Source organism: Myotis nattereri (assembly GCF_964212035.1).
Source record: "Myotis nattereri genome assembly, chromosome: 9".
NCBI classification, from domain to species: Eukaryota; Metazoa; Chordata; class Mammalia; order Chiroptera; family Vespertilionidae; genus Myotis; species Myotis nattereri.
The window spans coordinates 12,710,996-12,731,870 of record NC_138084.1 but is presented as its reverse complement, the minus strand read 5'-3'; the positions used below and the strand labels follow the sequence as shown (position 1 = coordinate 12,731,870).

General features: G+C 38.5%; 1 protein-coding gene across 4 annotated transcripts in view; it reads left to right on the top strand.

The window, feature by feature from the left end:
• LRRC4C (leucine rich repeat containing 4C) overlaps positions 1-20,875 on the top strand; it is a 988,415-nt gene that overhangs the window by 576,547 nt on the left and 390,993 nt on the right. For all 4 annotated transcript variants that reach the window (XM_081099067.1, XM_081099069.1, XM_081099066.1 and 1 more), the window contains one exon: positions 1,108-1,244. The gene's annotated coding sequence lies outside the window, so the exon portion shown is untranslated. The remainder of the gene's footprint in view (positions 1-1,107; positions 1,245-20,875) is intronic.

Genomic DNA, 20,875 nt, shown 5'->3' with positions numbered 1-20,875 from the left:
GGCCAGTCACAGGACCTTACTGAGCCTCCGGACTTGGCTTTAAAATGTACTAAACAATCTGTACTAAACAATCTGTCAGAGCTTGTTTTTTTTTTTTTTAAGAATGGTAAAGATCATATCAGAAAAGGTAAAATCATAACACACATACAAATATAAAATGAACAGGTAGTAAAGATTTCACATAGCTCATTAAATGAGAGAACCAGGATTGTTATAACTATGTAAAAGAAAAAACTAAATAAATGCACATTTTATAAATCAGGAATATTGAGATTAAAATACAAATGGAAGTAAAACTAGCTTCTTCCACAGTGGAGAGGGAAATCTATTGACCCTTGACTGCACAAAATACAATTTGTTTGTCTATAGAGAAGAATTATTTTGTACTGCTAATAGTTATTTACAATTTACAGAGTTGTAAATTCTGTAGAATTCTTCTATGGAATCAGAATCATATGAACAGAAGGGTGTACTATGGACAATGTATGGTTTTACATTGAAGCACAACATTTTTCCCACATAAATTACATAATCATGTAAATCACTTAATGGTGCCTTATATATAGCAAACTTCAAATAAATGGTTATTAAAAATGTAACATTCTGCTAGATGTAATTGCAGATGCAAAACCACATTAACATTCAATACAGTTTTATATTTTAAAAAATAATAGAAACGGTCAAATATTATTTAGTGAGAGTAATGGGAACTAAAACCTAATTGATCATCCAATATTTATTGAGGATTACATATTCCTAAGTACATCATTTTATTTTTTAATTTATTGCATTGACATCTATAATAATAAAAGCAAAATATGCTAATTAGATCAACCATCCTTTTGGATGTCCTTCCGGAAGACCTACTGAACAAAGCTGGGGCTGCGAGGGAAGCCCAGGTCCTGGGGGAAGGAAGGCTTACTCTTGCATGAATTTCATGCATCAGGCCATATATATATATATATATATATATATATATATATATATATATATATATATTCAAGCATATAATTCTGTGATACATGATCTGTATATTGCATTGTAAGCCCAAAGTCAAATCATCTTCTCTTACCATATATTTGTGTCCTTTTATTCTGTTTCATACAGGAGTTACTGGATGCAGAGAGATAACGTATCTAGATCACCAATATGGAAACATCCTGAAACTGCTTTGGAGTCTCAATACATTGACTGGATTCAAGTTTAGCAAACAGGGAAACCGGCCCACCAACAATTTGCCGCAGGTAAGTGAGAGATGTAACTTTCTCCCTTAGAATCCCTCAAAGGGGGACTTTAATATCCTTTTGGTACAGCCGAGAGTTGCTCTTCTCTCCCTAACGCCCCCATGTGGATGCCAACGCATGGCTAAATGTCTAGCCATTTCTTTCTTTTCATTTGGGCTTCAGTCAGTTACAGCTGGAGGATGCGGGGGGGGGGGGGGGGGGGGGGGGGGGGGGCAGAAGGTACCCACCTCATAAAATTTTACTAGCGTGATTCAGGCGGAGGAGCGTGAGTCCAGCTGTTTCTGAACAGATGTTTCGTTGTACTGCCCCTGGAGCGGACAGAGTGGCACAGTGGCCTGCCCTGGATTCAGGACAGAAACAAATACGCGGACAAAGAGTGAAGCCCTCTGCCTTTTTTTTGACACTGGGGCACCAGTTAGGTCATTCATGTGAAACAAAGTGTTTGGGAAAGGTAGCCAGCTGGTGAGGTTGCAAAGCTTGATGCGGTGACAACACAGACATATTTTCTGTTGGGCTGTTGTGAAAGTTGAACTTGGCTGAACGAATGGGTTGGGAAGAATGAAAGTCTGAGTGACTCCAACAGGGGGCAATTTGTGAGCTGGACCTGAGTGGCAGCATCGTCTGTAGCTAGATGTGCCATCACCAGTCAAGGCCACTTGAGCCTGCACCTAGGGCCTGTCCAGGTCTATGGCATGGAAATCTCCTGTTCATTCTTCTGTGTGGTTTCAATGTGTTGAGGAGAAAAGGAAAAAAAAAACACACACACACACATCCAATTATAGTGACATTAAGCTTCATCTGTGGCTGGGGAGACATTTGTACTTGCCATTTTCATTGGGAAATTGTACTTGAGTCATTCATGCTGTTTTAATGTTATAAGAACCTGGGGACGTTGGCAGGTGAAATTGCGCATACATTTTCCTGTTAATATTTGCCTCTACTGGGTTGAATGTATAACAGTGATCTCTTCTGAATTCCCAACTCAAGAGCTTCCAGGAAGTTTTTTATTTATTTGTTTTGTAACAACTTCATCACAGTATGTTGATGAAGCTAAATTGGACCCATGTTATCTGTGTTTGAGAGATCCCTTTGTTTCAAGAGTCACATAAGAACCTAGGTTTGGAGGTGTTTTGTAGCATGTTAAGGGCTCTTAAAGATGAGGAGGCAATGGTAAGATAAAGAAACGGTACCAGCACTCAAGAGGAAGACGAACCAACAAAAACACCACTTGAAGGTGTTTTTATTTAAGTGTTTGGATCTCACTCCTTTGCCTTCAATCTTAGTTCTTCTATGGACGCAAGAGGGTGGGTATTGTCTTCTTTGAGTTAGGCTATTTGTTTAGAGGGAGAAAGACTCATGTAAGTAACCCAAGTGAAAAGAGAATTGTTCTGGTAACAAATGTGAACTGAAGCTGAAACAAAATTTAAAAACAAGAAGAAAACAGCAACTTCTGTTTGTACCATTTTCATGAGCAACAGGGAACTTAACTCCTCACAACTCTATTTCTCTCTGAACTTCCTATTCCATTTTTTTCTTCCTCCCTCTCTCTTTTTCATTCAGTGTGATTCTCAACAGATTCACCTGAGTTATTGGGTGCATCAGCAGTTGATTCATTCTCTTTCAACTGAGTAGTATTTTGTAGTAAGGATATACAACAGTTTGTTTAGCTTTGTACCTATTGAAAGATGTCTTGATTTTTTTTCCAGTTTGGAACTATTATACTTAAAAAATTGCTATAAGCATTCATGAACAGGTTTTTGTGTGGGCATAGAATTTTTATCCATTTCCTGCAACTGCAATTGCTGTATTAAATGGAGGTCACATATTTGTGTTTTTATTTCCAGCTTTAAGCTATAATGAACATGTAAATAGTGTAAGTTTATAGTGTAAAATATGATAATTCAATGCATGTCTACATTGTGAAATGTTTACCACAATATGGTTAGTTAACCCATGCTTCAACTCACATAATTGTCATTTTGTTGTTCTTATGGTGACAAAATTTAAGATCTACTCTCTTACTTTCAACTATACACTACAGTCTTATTAACTATAGCCATCATGCTATACATTCAATTCCCCAGAAGTTATTCATCATATTCAACGTTTGTACCTTTTGACCAATATTTCACTTACCATTCCTCTCAGCCCAGCTCCTGGTAATAATCAATCTACAATTGTCCCCCCTTATCAGCAGTTTTACCTTCCACTATTTCAATTATCCATGGTAAACCATCATCCAAAAAATACTAAATGGGAAATTCCAGAAATAAAAAATTAATATTTTAACTTGCATGTCATTCTGAATTACATGTTGAATTCCTACACTGTCCTAGTCCACCCTACCTGGAATGTGAGTCATTCCTTTGTCCAATATATCCACACCGTATATGCTACCTACCTATTAATTACTTAGCCATCTTAGTTATCATATTGAATGTTGCAGTATCACAGTATTTAAATAACTCTTATTTTGCTTAATAATGGCCCCAAAGCACAAGAGTAGTGATGATGGTAATGCAAGTATGTCAAAGAGAAGCCATAAATCATTGCTTTCTTTAAGTGAAAAGGTGAGTACAATACAATAAGATATTTTGAGAGAGAATCAACATTCACAGAATGTTTATTACAGTATGTTGTTATAATTGTTCCATTTCATTTCATACTGATAACCTCTTACTCTAATTTATAAATTAAGCATTATCATAGGTCTGTATATATAGGTTTTAGTACTATCTGTACTTTTAGGCATCCACTGAGGCTCTTGGGATGTACCCCTTAAATAAGGGGGGGCTATGGTACTATCTGTTCCTGAGTTCAATGGTTTTAGATTCCACATGTGAGATCATGTAGTATTTATTTGTCTCTCTCTGTCTGACTTATTTTACTTAGCTTAAGGCCCTCAAGGTTCATGCATGTTTTGCAAAGGCAAGATTTCCTTCTTGTTAGAACTAAAAAATACTTTATTGTATTTATATAATAAAATAAATTATATATTTATATATTTTTTTCTTTACTCATTAGTTGATTGACACAAGTTCTTTCTATGTCTTGGTTATTGTAACTAATGCTACAATAAACAGGGTAGTGCAGATATCTGTTTGAGATAGTGCTTTCATTTCTTTTACATAAATACCCCGAGATAGAATTGCTGGATCATCTGATACTTCTATTTTAAAATTTTGAGGAGTCTCCTTACTGGTTTCCACAGTGGCTGCACCAATTTATATTCCCATCATCAGTGCACCAGGGTTCTCTTTTCTCTACATAACTTGACATGTCCTATCTCTTGTCTGTTTAAAGTAGTCAGTCATTCTAACAGGTGTATAGTGGCATTACATTGTGGTTTTGATTTGCAACATGAAAGGCGGAAAGAGCTCCCCTTGCTGGGAAAGGGAGAGCGGGGTGGCCTGCGAGCTTCCTCAGTATTTAGGGACACTGCATGAAGGACCCTCTTGGGTCTCAGCCCACACAGAGCCTGGCAAAGCTGAGATGTACAGAGAGGCTAGGAACCAGGAGGCCAGACAGGGGCCACTGTTTCTGCTGTGCTGTGGGAGCAACCAGGGTTCCCAGGGTCCCGCTCTGCAGAGGACCGTACCAGCTTTTGCCACTAAAGAAACCAGGACACCTGCTTCAGACCCCTACAGATTTCACTGGTTTTAGCCCCACAGGTTTTCACGTTTGCAGATGCCAGCCATCTGAGTGCCACCCCACTGTGTCCTGGCCCTGGGTCCTCAGAATGTGAACTGACAGCCAGCCAGGCCTGCGAGTGACTATGCCAGGGTAAAATCTCAGCTGCGTCCCCCCTTGTAGATTTTTGCCCTTGCTGCTGGTGCTTTTGGTGTCATATCAAAAACCCATATGTATATTGTCAAGACCAATGTCAAAAGCTTTCCCCTTAATTATCTCCTTAGGATTTTAATTTTTATTTCCCTAAATTCTAGTGATGTTTGACATTTTGACATCACTGTTTATGCTTATTTATCAGATTTATATCCTTTTCAGTGAAATGTCTTTTTATATCTTTGGCCCATTTTTCTAATTAGATTGTTATTTTTGTTGTTGTTCTTTTTGGTGTGTTGTTTTGTTTTGTTTTTACTGTGAGTTTTGAGAATATCTTACGTATTCTATGCATTAGTTTTTGACAGATATGTAGTTTGCAAATACGTTCTCTCATTCTACAGCTTGTCTTTTTATCCTCTTAATGAGAGTTCACAGAGCAAAAGTTTTTATTAATGGAGTCCCTTAATCACCATTTCCCTTCATTAGGGTAGGTATATATGCAAACCCATCTCAAAGAGATGGTTGTTTTACATAGTAGGGGCATAAAAATAATTAACAAATAAAGACATAATTTCTAAATTAATTGATTTACCAAACTGTCTTTTACAGGTTAAATAATATTCTAGGTACTGAGAAGAGCATATGTATGGGATACAGAGCTAATTATCAAGTTACATAAAATCCATTAGTGATGGTAACATAGAAAGGCTGCCATAGCTATAATATAGGAATCCTCTTTCATCTCCTCAGAGTAAGGCCATGTCTTGCAACCCATTACTCACCATACCTAACTTGCTATAGAGATTTAGCAGAGGGAGAGGGAGCATTTGAGCTGCTGGGAAGTAATCTGTCTCATATTTTCCAAATTTCTTGAAGAAAAGGAGTTTTTTAATATTTCTAGATAAAGTATTCGCACAGTTCATTTTTTTTTAACCAAGTTAGACAGGTCTTTGTGCAAATCTTATCCCTTCAAATGAACTGAAGTATTTATTGTTCTGGCCTTGATAGAATCAGAGGAAAGATAAAAATCATTGTTCAGTACTTTTAAATATTTAAGATCAATTGCCCCCTTTATCTCATTATATATGCTCTGACCTCAAATGTCAGCCACAATGGCAGGATGTTTGACCATATGTGTATGTAGACTGGTGGTCTGTGAGTCAAATGTCAGTCCCACCCATCCCACCACATGCAAAAATAGTTAAGAAAACTGCAATGAATAAATAAAAATAGCAGCAAGATGATTTCACAACTTGTTAAGTCTACAGGTAAATATAGCCCAAGGCAGACTTCTGAATCTTATCTATTTCTATCAAGTCTGTCAGGCTGGGCATCACATAAACAATGGCTTTCCAATTACCCAAGGAAAGGACTTCATCCACAAATATAAAAAGCCCTTGACAGAAAGTCAGAAGCATAGCTAACAAACGCTTCAGTACTTCACTCTTGGACCGGAGGAGGCCTGGCTTAGAGAAAACAAGAGCCCTATCGGAGAGCCTCATAAACCCTGCTGCGAGGAACCTTAATGGAGCAGAAACAAGCCTTGCTTAATTAATGCAAGGCCAGGGACCTGCTTGCAAAAACATATGAGTTCTGCTCATCACAGGCAGATGAAAGACATATTTCTGACCTACATCATAGATACTTAGAGGACATCAACTTTGTGTATTTGATAAGGTAGGGTATAGTCAAAGGGCTTTCTAATCATGAATATTTATAGGATCTATTTTTCAAAGCATCCTGGTTTTTGTGAGGTTGGCTTCATCATAAAAGGTTTGCACTTTGGGTGAAAAGCTTTCCATTGGTGCCTCGTGGAATAAAATAAATAAATAGAAAGTGAAGTTTAAAGTAGGTTGAGTTGTACTTTACACAATTCTCAGGGAAGAATGAGGATAGCACATTGAAATGGGCTATATTTATGCTTGGTACATCTTGTTTCATGGAAATTCACTTTAATAAGTTTTCTATACAGAAAATCAGACTCAGGACTTATACTCTTAAAACTTCCAAGAATTTAGAACCTTATGGAAGAATTGTGTCTGTCATTTAAACTGTATAGTTGCTACGGTTGAGAGGGTCAGGGTGTAATACAGTACCCAACATAGAAAACAATCAATATTCATGCAAAACTCTGTGGGTTTTAAGGTTTCTGATGTTATCGTGTTTTAAAAATTGCCATGTATTAAGTTAGTTTTTTAAAAAGTTTTATTACATTCAGATTTAAATTTCTTTTAAAGATACATTTGATATTGTCATAAACAAACTCATTAGTAGAAACTCAGAAACAAATTAAGATTATAATCACTTTGTGAAGGAAGAGAGAATAAAGATATGTATAAATTAGTGGCAGTTACTTCTTATTACAATCATTCTGAATGTGATTTTGCTGCTTCTCTGACTGTATAATAGAAGGTTTAGTCAATTTTTCTGAGCCTCCTTCACATGACCTAGTTGAGGGTTGAGAGGTGATAAGTAGAAATCACAGGGAATATAATCAGAGTGACTGCATCTTCTTGCCATATTTCAGTTTATCAAACATTAAATTAAAAAATTTCAGGTATACCTGAAGCACCATTTCAGAGAAAAACCAGTTCTTATTGTGTCAGTCTCTTTTCCTGGCTTCCCCACTAGGTAAAACAATTGTATTATTGGCAGGACCTCAATTTTCTCAACTTATTTTTTCCAGTGACAAAAGTGCTAAATATCATGGGAATCCCTTATGCTTGATTTTTCACATTTTACATCTTTAAGCTCCATGTTCATGTTGCAAATATAATGACATATCATTGCAGTAAAGCAAAATGTGTCACAGTGCATGTTTACTGTTAAAGAAAAAAACAAACACTAACCCATAAACCAGAAATTTTGAAGGCACTAATACAATTCGAAACAAGCATTCTCTTCAACCTACTGGGATGCATCTATTTCAGAGATCAGCCCCTAAATGGAGTGTCCTGCACAGAGAAGGCACGGCACTAACAGATTGGTGAATGAGTGGTTGTTTATTTCATACCCTTGGAAAGAACAAGGTAGAGCTAATGGTATGCTGGGAAATCAGCTCTCTGAGGAGGAAAAATAGCTCTGATTTGTAGTGTTTTTCCTGTTTCTGTGGTGTAAATACCCCCCCGCCCCGCCATGGCTCATTTTACTTACCAGTGTGATGTCACTGAACATAGGTGGGAAGAGGTGTGCAGACTGTTCTCTTGCAGGCTGGTACAAGCTGGTTCTCATCCCTACAAGTTAAGAATTTTTTAACTGGTTTCATGTGATTTGGGAAAAGAATATCATGCTGCCCGATTTCCTGTTGGCTAATTAGCTGATGATTTTGGTGGAAACTAGAGGTAGGTCTTTTTCCAGTAATGCTAACAAAGTATTACTTTTTTCAGGTAGGTTACCTGTAGGATGAAAAGTTATAAGAATACCTTCTCAGGAGTTCCCATGCTTTTACTAGCAAATAAAAATCAAGAGAGCTTTCAAGCATACATTTATTTCTGTGAAACAAAATCTGTTTATTATACTGTGTGCCCACCACTCAAAGTCAAACCATCTTCTGTCTTCATATATTTGGCCCCCTCCAACCTCTACTACCCCCACCCCTTTCCTCTGGTAACCACCACACTGTTGTCTGTGTCCACATGTTTCACTTTTATATTAATTTGGTCACCCCATATATGAATAAAGCCATGTGGTCATGTGGTTTTTAGCTTTTCCTGACTGACTTATTACACTTAGCATAATATTCGCTAGACCCATCCATGTTGTCACAAGTGGCAATATTTTGTCTTTTTTTATGGCTGAGCGTATTCCACTGTATATGTACCTCATCTTCTTTATCCAATCACCTATTGAAGGACACTTCTATTGTTTCCATGTCTTGACCACCTTGAAAATTGTGACTTTGGAAATATGGCAGAGAACTACACAAATACAAATTCTGGTCCTGATCCTTATCAATTCATATTTTAGTGGACAGAGACAGTCAATAAACTACTAAGTAAAACAAAATAGTAAGTAAAGGCTATGTTGAATAATAATAAGTTCTATAGAAAAATATAAATTAGGAAAAAAACACACAAATAGTGCTGGCATGGGAGTGCCTTGAAATTTTAAACTGATAGAAGAGGCATCACTAAGAAGATGAGAGGGACCAAAAGGAGGTGAGAGGCTGAGAACAAAGACTTAGATTTTCAGGTCCAGGAAACAAATGGAGAGACCTTGAAATAAGTGCATTTGAGGAACATCAAAGTCTATGGAATAGCTAAACAGAAGCAAGGAAGGGAGAAGGAGATGAAAGTTGAAGTCCTTAAAGTGGGAGGAGTGGAGTAGGATATAGATTGAAGAGAGATGAAGGTGAAAGGTCAGAGGACAATTATGCCGTAGACCAATTCCAGCATGTCATAATTTCAAGAGTTTCATCAAAAAGTTGATGAGACTTGGGGACTCAACAGGGTTGAGTCACACATGTAGTCACCTGTTGGGAACGGCTAAAGGCATTTCCCCAAACCTGAAAAGGAAACTGACTGTGGCTGCCAGACAGTTAAAGGGCATCTTAATCTACATGTTATTGCCTCCTACTGGCCAAACACCTGAACAGCCATAGGCTATTCCCCAAACTGACAATGCTTCTGTACCCTTTGAAACCTTACCCTATGAAGTATGTTATCTCCACCTTGCCTTAGGACAAATTGTGTTAATAAAAGCAAGGGTCCTAGAAAAGGAGGTAGTATTCAATTCCTTTAGCTGAAGGTCCTCTTACCCCCAATGCCTTTCAAAATTATATCTCGTCTCCAGACTCTTTATTAGTCTCTGGATTCCTGTCAGCCTTTTCCAGATTCCTGAACCCTTCTTGGTGCTGGGACAAGAACTCCGGCACAATTATCAGTCTATTATTATAATATATGTGAAAGATGATAATTTTATGTACTATAATGATAGAGGTGCAAGTGGTTAAGAACTGTTTGGATTTTATTTTGAGTAGATATAATTTGTGGCATGGTTAAAGGCAGAATGTGAAAGAGAGGATTAACATTTAGAAGAGGCTGATGTATATTTGTGTACACGGTTTCTTGGGATAGAAGAAAGAGTCAAAGCGGATGAAGAAGAACTTTTGGAGTTGGTCCCACTGAATGTCTGTAGTGTTGTTAACAGAAATCAGCCCAGCCCGTGAGGCCCAGTGGTTAAGCGTTGACCTATGAACCAGGAGATCATGGTTTGTTCCCATTGCAGGCTTGATCCCCACGGTGAGGGCATGCAGGAGATGGCCAATGAATGGTTCTCTCTCATTGTCGATGTTTCTATCTCTCTCTCTCCCACTCCCTTCCTTTCTGAAATAAATAAAATAAAAAAGAGAACAGAAATCAAAGAGTAGTTAACTCTGGATGTGAGCCACACTATTGTGGGAGTCCAGTTGTCAATGTCAAATGCAGGAATAAGGAGTCAATGATTATTCTATCTCAGATGCTAGTGTGACATTGCCAATGGGAGATGTTAAAGGGCCATCAGAAAAGGGGTGGTTGTCCCTCTAAGCAGCATTCTCCGGGTGCTCACTGCCCAAGTGCAGGCTGTAGCACAGTGCCTTGATCAAGAAGACAGAGAGAGTGGATATTTTCTGAGCAATGTGAGACACCCCAGAGAGTCCCAGAAATAACTGGTCAATTTCCTGAAGAAAGTGAGTCTTTGACTCTAAGCAAATTAAGAAGTATCTCATCTGTACATTTACGAGGCCTCATTTCCACTCTCCAGTTCAAGATGCCAAGGGTTCTGCTATACTCCATATATGACGGTCACCTCTCCAAGCTATTCCTGCTAGATGGTGACCTGCCCGTTGGAGGCATTAGGGACCTCCATGGGCACTTTGAAAGTTTAAGTCTCAGTGTCACTTCTCTATCCTGAGCTTGCCCCGTGTGTTCCATTTTCTGGTTTTCTTATACTTTAGGGATTTAGTCAGTTTTCCTTTACTTCCTGAGATGCCATTATCCTATGCATTCATAATTTGCCTTAAGATAGCTCAGTTTTCCCAGCTCTCATTATACTTTTTCTTCCTGAAAAAATAAGGGGGTGGGGGAGTGACTCCACCTAGCCTTACCTTGCATAACCATGCTCCCTTGGCTGAGGGCCTCGGGTTCCTGCCATGCAGTTCACTTCATAGTTCCATGTACAACTTTTCCACGGTGGCTGCAGATGTCTTGGCAGCTGGCTACTGAGAGCAGCTCCTTGGTCTCACTCACATAACCTAAGGGAGCAGCAAGTGTTAGGTATTGATTATTGTGCTTGACCTGGGAACAGGGCCACCCTAGACCCTGCTAGGTTGCCCCAAGGTCAGAGGGGTCAATGTTTTGCTACTTATTTGACACACAACACATGGCACACTCTCCTTTCCTGACATAAGCTTTTTGTTCATAGGTTATTCTTTTTCCCAGAATGCCCTTCTCCCCACTTCTGGTTTCTAAATTCAGCCTTTCCCCAGTACTGGGTGAATATCATTGTTATGAAGCTTCTCCTGATTCTCCACTACTGAAGATGAGTTCCTTGGATCGTCAGTGCATGTGGATGGGCAGGTCTTATAGTGTCTTTACATTCACTAATTTATCGGTGCTTGTGTACATTTTTTTCTCCTGCCTGAAAGTGAGCCTCTTCAGCCAGACTTGAACAATAAATGCTGTTTAGCTCTCCAAAGCCTGAGAGTCCCTAGGGCAGCTGAGAAATGTAATGAGGCCCATAAGCCAGAAGCCTGGGATGTATTAGGAAAGACTTAAGAAAAATCTTCACGTAGACAATGAACTTTAGTTATAATTGAAATTTAAATTCATTTCAATAACCGGCATTCGCTTAGGGTGCTAGAGCTCAGAGTCGTGAGTTTTATCATGGACCACCAGGCTGAAATAGGCAAAACAAGAAAGGACTGGTGAACATTAGCTGGCTGCTAAAGCTCTTAGTTTGACTTATTTTATGATTATTTTATTTCCAGGGGTAGGGGTGTTGGGAATATTTTTGCAAGACTGCCTAGGCCATGAGAACAAGTCTGTAACTTAAAGACAAAAGCTTTTCCATCTGTAGTACTTTGATAACTTCTTTAAAAAAAATGTATTAAATGTATTGGGGTAACATTGTGAAATTATATCACTTTCAGGTGTATGTAGCCACAGACACCCTCTTCTCTTTTCCTTTAAATTAGCTAGAGTAAAAACAAATGAATCTAAAGAAATAGAATCCAGATTTCATTGTTAGCCACACACATTAAAAATAAGGCACTTGTTTTTAAAATAAACTGTCTACATGCTGGCAGAAACATAATAAATTTTGAGACTTATGAGAAAGTTGCACTTTTCCCCATCTGCAGAGTACTAATAAGACTTGCATATTTGACCCATCTGTTTTTCATAGATTATTTGAGAAAACAACATATTTATTAAAAAATCTATAAACCCTGAAAACAACTTCCTTTCATCTGCAATAAATTTAAAAACCCTTTGCAGTGTTTTCAATGGTAAGAAATCAAACTCCTTTTATCATAAGGCAAAAACATATTCAGTAGCCTTTAGGTTAGTACCACTTAGAATTAGGAATTATTATGGAAATGACACTTAGTTTGCACTGCTTTCAGCATTATCTGCCCTTTATTGGTCAGGCATTCATTCTAAACCTTTTACTTGGCACTAACACTGTCATTGGCCCTGAACTCCAGAAAAAAATAAACAAACTAAAAACACCTACATCCTGGCAGATAATTGTGAGCAATAAAAGGTTGTTAAAGTGTGACTATGACCTGGGACAATATTGGTCCCACCAATGTATACAGGAGGGAAGAGGGAGACATGCATTTATAGATGCCATTATTTAACCAAGTTTGTACCCATTTCATTTAGTTTACAAATGGGCTTTTGATTTAGAGATTTCTTTCTCTATTTATTTGGTTTTTATAACTTCACTGACTTTATGCCTATAAAGTGCTCATGTAAAATAGACATCAATCATTATAGAAGTATTGTTATTGGAGAAATTGGGGTGTTCTCTTCCTTACTGGGTTCTGGGTGTGGGGTCCTTGTGATATCTCGAGAAAAAGTGTTTTATGATTCAGGAGGATGAGTGATTTTTATTTGCATGGAATTATATTCCTGGGTTTCCAAAGCCCCATTTTCCTCACTCCAATTACAGAAGAAGTGTAGCTGGGATTTCAGTAGAGCTGAAATCAGAGCCAGAGTTCCCATTCCATGTTGCAGCGGGGTCCAGTTCAGCAGCAGGCTAGCTGCAGTCTATTAGTCCATTGTGTGGGGGGTATACATGGCCAGGCCATGGACCACACGGGAGAAGCAGGAGCAAGAGAGCCCCACAAGCCAGGAGACAACCACTACATGCTAAGATGAACCAAGAGCACAAGAGAGTGAGCTTTCTTTATTCAGGGAACTACATATCCCAAAGTTCTGCATGCCTGCAGTGACCGTGCCCATTCTAGCCAATGACCTCTGTTCCCAGGTGTGACTGGCAGCAAGCACCTACACTAGTCCCCCCAACTTTACTGGGCATGTATCTGTCTTCCCTTTGTACTATCCCTTGGGGAGTGTAAAGTTGTAGCTTCCTGGTGAAGTTGCCCAAATGACATGCCTATAATATTTGTTCTTCCCATTGCTCCTTTCTTATTATTAGTAACTAGGTTAATTACAATGGTACTGTTAACATAAAAAGCCTAATTTTCTCATAACTTTATATTGTATATTATTTGGCTATTTCTGTTAGAATCATGATGAGAACCCTCATTTTTATAACAGGTAACTCAAGCTCAGGCATGCAATTAGGCCAAGCCATAATTTTCATTAAGGCTTCTTGTTGCAAAACTTATGGTAGGGGTGTGTATGTGTGTGTGTGTGTATGTGTGTGTGTGTGTGTATTTCTACTCCTTTCGCATTATATAAATACTTCACATTCAATAGACAAAGATGACTTTTATTTTTTTCTGCTTGCAACATTCTGTGGACCCTACCTGATCATTCATTCATTTGTTCATTCATATATCCATTCTAATAATAAATATGAGTATGAATTGGAAAAGTAAAGGGCATTAGAAGAAGAAAAAGAAGATAAAGAGGTTGAGAAAAGGGAGCTAAGTAGCTGTGGCAAAGATAAAGGGAATGGATGTCAATTAGGGAGGGAGGAGCAAAATCTGGGTTAAAACGAACTTCCTTTCTAAACTGTGCTCTTAAGCACTGCACCATGCTTCGTACCTCCAAAGAGCTTGTTTAATTGATATGTTCCCCTGAAGGCTTTCATTACAAAAGTATCATCAGTGCTCAGATCCTCCAGAGTCACGACTGGAGGGGGGAGCAATACTTGCTAAATACCCCACACCATCCTGAGCATTGGGGTCACAGATAAAATAAGGTGCTATCCCTCACTTCATGATGCCCAAGTCAAGGTTTGGGAGGCCCTCGGTTGGCCTTATCTGTGAGGCTTTGCAACGGCTTCCTCAGGTGACAGGAGTTACTACTGCTCTCAACGCTACTTAAGGCTCCATCTAAAAGGCAGACTGTCTTCCTCTGCATGTCCCCACTGCCTCGTTCTACCCCTGCCTGCCTTTCATCTTCATTCTGCATAACCAGAGCTAATTCTGGTGCCAGAAAAATATAGACAGACATGTGGGGACCAATGGAAAAAGAAGCACAAGGAAGTCTCATCAATCTCTTGTCTTGACCCCAGCAAGTCTTCAGAAGCTTGAGTTGAGGTCTCTGGATCACATGCGCTTCTCTGAATCATTCTGCATTTGTGCTTTTTGAGATGTTCTTTTTAGCAATTCAGTAATATGTCTCTAGCCCAGAAGATCACACAAAATATTTCACTTCTGAGTCTGGGCCAGCTTTAAAAATAAAAGTCTAATTTTGAATTCACCCTCCAGTACACAGTTGTCTTCTTTTGAACACAAATCCTTTTAACAAATATATTTTTTTAAGAAGCATGTGGTAGTAGGAACAGCAGAGTAATTAGGTCCACAGTTCTGAGGTACAGCTCTAGGGCTGCCACTTGCTAACTACGTAACCCTGTCCAAGGAACTTAGCTTCTCTGAACCTCAATTTCCTCTTTGATCAAATGTTGTTAGTAAACCTGCCTCAAGTATTTGTAATGCATATTAAATAGAAATGATATTTGCTAAGAGGCTTTGTTGATAGTTTTGTGTTAAGTAGTAGTTGTGAATAATAATAATAGTAATAATATATCATACTTTATAGCTGCCAGAAAGATCATGGCAGAGCTTCTGAAGGTCAAATAAATTACATTTGGGGGCAAATATGCTTCATGTACATAATATAACCGGCACACAATAGAAGACAGATATGGTCACATGATCACACATAACTTCCAGAGTGCTATTCCAAGTGGACATTTTTGTGAGTCTCCTTTCCTAACACTGCGTTGTTATATCCGGAAGGTAATTCTCATGCAACCATTATGTGTTAGGAAAACATCAGGATGTGGTGAGGGGAGAAGAGAAATGAAGAAGGAAAGGCTCAAACCTTTCTGAATCTTCCCATTTGTAAACAACTCCCAGTATCGGTGGAAAGAGCACTAAAGAGTCCCCAGGGTTAAGCCATTCCTTTCCCATTTTGCAGCCATATGTCTGCGTCAATATTGAGCTGTCACCTATTGAAATTACTAGTGTGACATCTTCATCGGTTTCAAACTGACTGCAGCCCAGAACAGCTCAGGCAATGACTGGCACACCAGGCTTGCTCCATCCTCCATCTCCCTGGCAGCTTAGGAGAAACGTGCCCTCAAACATTGGGCACATCTCTAAGGCAAGCAACCTTTTGTGGGGATTGGCACACATAAAAACCCCAATCAGCCTCATCCCTGTTTTTAACTGTGATAAGAGCCCAGGATAGAACATCAGACAGGCAGACAATAGTCTGCTCATTCCAGAGAGTGAAAGCCAAAGTCACTTTCTCCCAGCACTGGACTGTGCACATCAGACATCCAAAAGAGGGATGAGGAGAGCCAGAAAACTCTCCCATTGTTCCCTGGAGTGAATTTTTCTCTCTCCTTTTAAAGGACTTATATTAAATTTTTATATCATTTTTACTTCACATTGAGAAATTACTCAATTTCCTTTAAATAGCTCTGTTCCAAGCTGCACAGAAACTGTGCTCCCCTCCCCCCAGGGAAAATGAGATTATTCACAGGTGGGCTAGGAAGGTATAAAGCACATGTCATGTCATAAACAGCTCTATCTGTTACACAGGGAAGTTGCTTGGAATTGTGGGATGCTGTCGGGAATGTTAAGATGACCGACGCTTGGGTCATGGTAGCCAGAGCCCACTTTGGATTCTGAAAGGCCAGCAGCCGCAGATGGAATTTAGGTGTGTTTCAGTGAGAGTAATGGTGAGAACATCTGCTGGCAATTGGATAATACTGACATGTTATATAGCAGCTCTGAGTTACAATCCCAGCTTAACCACATGTGTGTGTGACACCACACAATATATTTAACCTCTCTGAGATGTGGTATTAGGAGCTACAATAATAACATCTGTGAACTATGTAGTAATGAGAGAATGCACTTCATATAGTATCATTCTGATTATGTAAAGGTGTGGCGCAATGCTTGCTGCATAAGAAGATCTCCATGAACATTGGCTAATGGCAAAAGGGGTGGTTATGTGACCCTGACTATGAACCAAACAAGTCTTAAAAGCAAAGGACTGTATTAAAGTCTAGATCTCCACAACATATCTGGCCTTAGTGTGTGCTTTCCCCTATTGTGGTCTTGTACTTATTCCTTTTTGAAAAAATATTCATGATATTTCTTTTTTTTAATATATTTTATTGATTTTTTTACAGAGAGGAAGGGAGAGTTAGAAACATCGATGAGAGAGAAACATCGATCAGCTGCCTCCAGCACATCTCCTACTGGGGATGTGCCCGCAACCCAGGTACATGCCCTTGACCGGAATCGAACCCGGGACCCTTCAGTCCGCAGGCCGACGCTCTATCCACTGAGCCAAATCGGTTTTGGCCATGATATTTCTTAAATGAGGTTTACAACTGGTGGTAAAAAAAAAAAGTGCAATGAAATCTTGCTCTAAAATGATGCATGAGAGATATTGGTGATTTCAGTATTGAGGAAAGATTTGAGAGAGATGAACTAATTTGATATCTGATATATTTCCTTCAAATAAATTAACTAAAATTTTTATTTATTATTAGAGAGAAGGAAGGGTAGAGACAAAGAGAGAGATCAGATGTTTCCTGTATTCCGGTACATGTGCCCCCACCAGAGATCTAACCCACAACCTGGGTATGTTCCCTCATCAGTCATCTATTCCAGAACCTTTTGGTGCATGGGATGATGATCCAACCAACTGAGCCACATAGCCAGGACATTAACTAAAATTTAAAAGATGCTTTATATGTTCATCTATCCATGTATCACTATGGATTGTAACATAGCCTATAAATCTGTATAGAAAGATAAAGATGTCTGTATAACATAGATTAAAGTTAAATGGTGCCCTACTATTAAACTCTATAATGTAAACAGCTGTGAGTGGTAGATGATTCAGAAAAAGTTCAAGTAAGTCATTGCCATTCCATTTGCATGTGGGTGAGAAACGCCCACACTCAGCTTTCTCCATTGAAAATATGGACACAGGTGAGGGACTACATAAGTAAGTGTGTGTGACTTCGAGTGTATCCATTCTTGTCACCAGAAAGTGTGTTTCCTGAAGCATATATCCTTGGGTGCCTAGCAGTCTCTTCATTTGTAAAAGTTACTTCAGCAAATGGAAGCATGCCTTAGTTGGGAGGAAAAAGGCTGAGAAGTAGGTAGGGTCTGTGGAAAGATACCTAGATGGTGAAAGCCACATGATATGAAATATCCAGCCTAGGCAGTTATAGGATATGTGGTCAAAGGAACCAGTATCTCCTTAAACATTTGGTTAGAATGCTTACAAAGGAGCCAGTAGACCTTTTAAATAATGCTTGTGACAAAAAGGAATAGCTCCCCCAAATGATTTCTTTTCTTTTTTTGATTATTATTTCATTTAATCTTAAAAATCACACAGTAAAGTCGGTATAATTATCACCCCCATTTTATTATTTTCACTTTTTTTCTTTATTGATTAAGGTATTACATATGTGTTCTGATCCGCCCACCACCCTAACCCCCCTCATGCCCTCATCCCCCTGGTGTCTGTGTGCATTGGTTAGGCTTATATGCATGCATATAAGTCCTTTGGTTGATCTCTCCCCTATACCCCCACCCTCCCCTACTTTCCTTCTGAGGTTTGACGGTCTGATCAATGCTTCTCTGTCTCTGGATCTGTTTTTGTTCATCAGTTTATGTTGTCCATTATATTCCACAAATGAGTGACATCATGTGACTGGCTTATTTTGGTTAGCATAATGTTCTCCAGTTCCATCCATACTGTTGCAAATTGTAAGAATTCCTTTTTTTTTTTTTCCACAGCTTAGTATTCCATTGTGTAGATGTACCACAGTTTTCTAATCCACTCATCTGCTGATGGGCACTTAGACTGTTTCCAAATCTTAGCTATGATGAATTGTGCTCTTATGAAAATAGGGGTGCATATATCCTTTCTGATTGGTATTTCTTGCTTCTTGGGCTATATTCCTAGAAGTGGAATCACTGGGTCACATGGGAGTTCCATTTTTAGTTTTTTGAGGAAACTCCATACTGTTCTCCACAGTGGCTGCACCAGTCTACATTCCCACCAGCAGTGCACGAGGGTTCCTTTTTCTCAGCATCCTCACCAGCACTTGTCATTTCTTGATTTGTTGATAGCCATTCTGACAGGTGTGAAATGGTACCTCATTGTCATTTTGATTTGCATCTCTCAGATAATTAGTAACTTTGCGCATGTTTTCATATGTCTCTTGGTCTTCCTTTTGTCCTCTTTCAAAAGGTATCTATTTAGGTCTGTTGCCCATATTTTTATTGGGTTATTTATCTTCCTTTTGTTAAGTTGTATGAGTTATTTTCAATAGGTCAACTGTCAATAACAGTATTTGAAGGATAGATTGATATAATCAGCAGACTCAAATCCGAACCGATTTTCACACTCTCCTATAAAAACGAACTTTTATTATATGTATTTTCTGAAGTCAATAGTAAAGGATAAAGATAATTTAATTATAACTTGCTAATGGTTATAAAGGTCAAAAGATGAAAGCCCAGATTCTTTTCTTTAGTTGTATTTTTACCACAATAGCCCAGAGCATGGTTAAGTGATTTTCTCTGGGGGCTTATACTCTAAAAGAAGTCTTTTCTTTAGACTGTATATCCTATGATCTTCTCTAATATCACACAGTTCCTTTTACATGGTTATGGTAAAACCAGTTGTGGAAAATAATTATTTCCATCATAAAATCTTGCAGTTGCTATAAGGCTTTCTAATTTTCAAGTGCCATTACGTTCCTTAGCAGGGTTGACGCCAACATCCTGGATAGGTTAGAAGCCTCTGTTTTATGTCTAAAAAAGTAAGATGCAGTAGGGCACCAAATGGCTCTCGATGCCCAGTTTGGGACATCATTACTAAAGTACCGGAAGCATGTGACGCCAAGTCCAATGCAGCTTCTGTGACAGGAAGTATAACTGAAGCTTTCCTATAGGAGGAAAAATTGATGATAGGGATGAAGCTCTGAAAAGGAATTTAAATTCAGGGAAATGTTTCTTCACATTTAAATTTCATAGCATATATGTGCCCCTATGGAGAAATAGAGTCAGAGAAGGACTTCTATTCTCCCTGGGAGATGTTCCCCGGCCGACTCTCATTTGTCCTAAACACCAAAGGGTAGGTTCCTCTCCCTGCACCATCTGGAAGGAGGTGTTAGTATCAGTGTAGCTTCCTCTGCAGGCAAATGCAGCTCACAATGTATTTCTCCCCCACCCCCAGCAGCTTAGCCAGAATTGTATTCCCTGAGCATGGAATCCTTTAAAAATTATATTTTACAAAATGAGGCATACTTCACTCCGCTGAAGACTCACTTCATTCCAAAGTTAGACATTCATTTTCAGATGAATGTCTTGATAAACGCATATTCAAGACATTTAACTATGGACTCCCAGAGTTTCCAATTCTGAAAATCATAATATGTGCTTTAATATCAAACTGTTATATTGTAGGAATTTGTTTAAAATGGAACCCTAGAGGGTGAATATATATATATATATATATATATATATATATATATATATATATATATATATATTTGTTCAGCAATTTGCAGACCGATCCTAGAATATGGCAAATTAGAACAGTTGAGCTGAAAGTTGTTTGTTTGTTTGTTTGCTTTTTTTAAAAAAAAAAAAAGGAAACAATTACATTGAGTGTGAATGATTAAGAAATGGAAAGTGGTGTTCGATCTTGGAAGCTCAAATGAAAACAGGAAAGATATGGAATTGAGAAAGGTGATAATAATCCTTGTTATATTAAAAAGGAAACCACATCTGTTTTATCTTTTGAAAATTGCAGGTAGGTATGTATCTTTCATGCTGATGTGGCACGTAGATGGAGATACCTAGGCTGGGTTAGGTAGAACGAATGTTCCGTTGAGGCTTTGGGTGGAAAGCCGTCCCAAATTGCTGTCATTTAAAGAGAATGATTCTGGCACAACTAAGCTAGAAACAAGAGTAAGAATTAGTGTATTTGGATCTGGGTAGTGCATAGAGGACAATGTGTGCAACTTAAGGAAGATTAGCTGTAGTTTGTTTTTAGAGCAGGATTCTTGGCATACACGTCATTACCAAATTTACAGATTTTGCTTTGACCATGGGCTGCTACAAACTACCAAAAAACTATTTTTTCCTTGATATGGTTACTAATCCAGTTGGAATTAGTGAT